The following is a 2341-nucleotide window of genomic DNA, read 5'->3' on the forward strand; positions in this document are numbered from 1 at the left end:
TCATCCACGATTCAGGGTAGCGCATCCCTGTCTTTTACCTGGGGTCACGCACCCCTATCCAGGCTTGGACTGGCCCACAGGGGTACAGGGGCAAGCCACCGGTGGGCCCCACTGCCTGGGGGCCCACCTCCTGCTCTAAGGATCAGGTTCCAGACTGTGGACTTGAATTATACATATGTTATATTATACTGGATTATGGTGTATTCTCTACAGTGCATTGCTGTTATTAATCTGGTACATTATCATGCATGCATCAGCTGAATTTACTGAATTTAATGAAGGGGCCCAGATGTTGCACTTTCTTAGTCAAACCAATGTGGTGGCAGGCCACACCCCTCTGCAGACTGGCCGCACCCCTAAACATGGGCCCATACCACTGCATTCCCCCGGTGGGCCCTACATGCCCCAGTCCGACACTGCCCCTGTCTAACGTGGACAGCACATACACTCTTTTTCTACTTCCTCTTTCTCCCCCCAGCCCCACCCCCTGCTTCCAGTCCCCTGTTTTCCTCTTCCCCACTTTGTCTTTTTCCCCTCCCTTTTTTGCTCTTTCCAGGCTTTCTCTTTTCGTCCTAGAACCCCAACCTAGGCGGGAACAAGCTTTCCTTTTCGGTGCACTCTCATTAGTGTGTCAGGAATACTAGCGCTTATCTACTACCATACCCCAATGATTATGCCCATTCTCGTCCGATCTTGGAAGCCAAACGGTGGTGGGCTGGATCAGTACCTGGATGGGTGACCTCCAGGGAATATCCAGTGAAGTAGGAAGGCTCAATCCTTTGACGTAACACTAACTCAGGATCACCACTTAATATTCTCTTCTGAACTTCAGGGTATTTTCTATCTATCCCATATTGATATATGGGACAACAGACAGTCAATAACACAGACATCTGCGTTATATCTTCTCCGCAACAACAGAAATCATCAGCTTTGAGAATCTAGTGAGTGGGTCTTCCCTCACACTGATTGACCCAGTTAGGGTCTTATTAATACAAACTTGTTTTGTACTGATCCAAGGCAGAGGGAAGTAGCATTACATGTAGCTACCTTCCTATACACAATCACCTTTGTGCATACAGATCTGAACATTTTTATATTTGTCATTTTTTTTTGTCTTTTAGCCTGAAGTAATTAGGTTGCCAGTTGTAATTTTTAGGTGTAGAAATAATAAAAGTTACATTTTAAATATATTGTCTAATATCATCTTGTATTGATACTACTAAGAGTGCTCCCAAACAAGAGTCTTCTTTCTCTCCCCCTTGTTTTGCATTTATACTTTCTGACTCAGGGCGCACCCCCAAATGGACATATAGTACAAATTTATTTACTAACATTTATTGTCCACTTTTGATTTCTTTACTACTGCTGTATATTTATTCCAGGCCAGTGCAGAATCACAACCCTTGTTCTTACATCAGTGCCTGAAGGCAGGGTTTATAGAGGAGGCCCCAATGCATCCTGGGACAGCCTAAAGGTTTTAGCCTGTTGATGCCTCTGGATCAAGATCCACTCTAGCCTCTACACCCCAATGTTTCCCTGTGGAACACAATGTACCCGGCTGCAGAAACACAGCTGATTTTAAATCACACAGATCTCTTTTTATGGATGCAAATAATGAGTTTTTAAGTTAGCTGGAACTTGTCCAGATCTTTCTTTCCTTGAAATAGGGCGGTACCAATGCAATCACAGCATTTTTGCGCATAACCATCCTGTCTTTTGGGAGTTTCATGGATGTGTATAAAAAGCTCTGTGTGATTACGGGGTAAGGAAGCCTATTTGTGATGGATCTCTAGGCCCTCACATGGTGTTGGTGCACATGCAGGTACTATCAAAGGGGGTCATTCCGAGTTGATCGCTCATTGCCGATTTTCGCAGCGCAGCAATCAGGTAAAAAAACTGCACATGCGGATGCACCGCAATGCGCAGGCGCGTCATACGGGTACAAAGAGGATCGGTGCTGGGCGATGGGTTTAGCAAAGATTCCATTCGCACAGCCAAATGCAAGGTGATTGACAGAAAGAGGGCATTTATGGGTGTCAACTGACCATTTTCTGGGAGTGTTTGAGAAAACGCAGGCGTGTCCATGCGTTTACTGGGTGGGTGTCTGACGTCAATTCTGGCACCAAAAAGACTGAAGTGATCGCAAGGGCTGAGCTACTCTGAAACTTGCTAAAATGTTTTTGCTGTGCTCGGCTGCAAAGGCGTTCGCACGCTTGCAAAGCAAAAACACACTCCCCCGTGGGCGGCGACTATGCGTTTGTACGGCTGCTAAAAGTAGCTAGCGAGCGATCAACTCAGAATGACCCCCAATGGCGGTTGCAGTGGCACTGGTTTTCAC

General features: G+C 46.1%; 1 pseudogene; it reads left to right on the plus strand.

Moving 5' to 3' along the window:
• The first annotated feature begins 649 nt into the window (after positions 1 to 649).
• LOC134949122 (5S ribosomal RNA) lies at positions 650 to 768 on the plus strand (annotated as a pseudogene).
• The last annotated feature ends 1573 nt before the right edge of the window (positions 769 to 2341 follow it).

This window comes from Pseudophryne corroboree, chromosome 1, assembly GCF_028390025.1.
Source record: "Pseudophryne corroboree isolate aPseCor3 chromosome 1, aPseCor3.hap2, whole genome shotgun sequence".
In the NCBI taxonomy this organism is placed as follows: Eukaryota; Metazoa; Chordata; class Amphibia; order Anura; family Myobatrachidae; genus Pseudophryne; species Pseudophryne corroboree.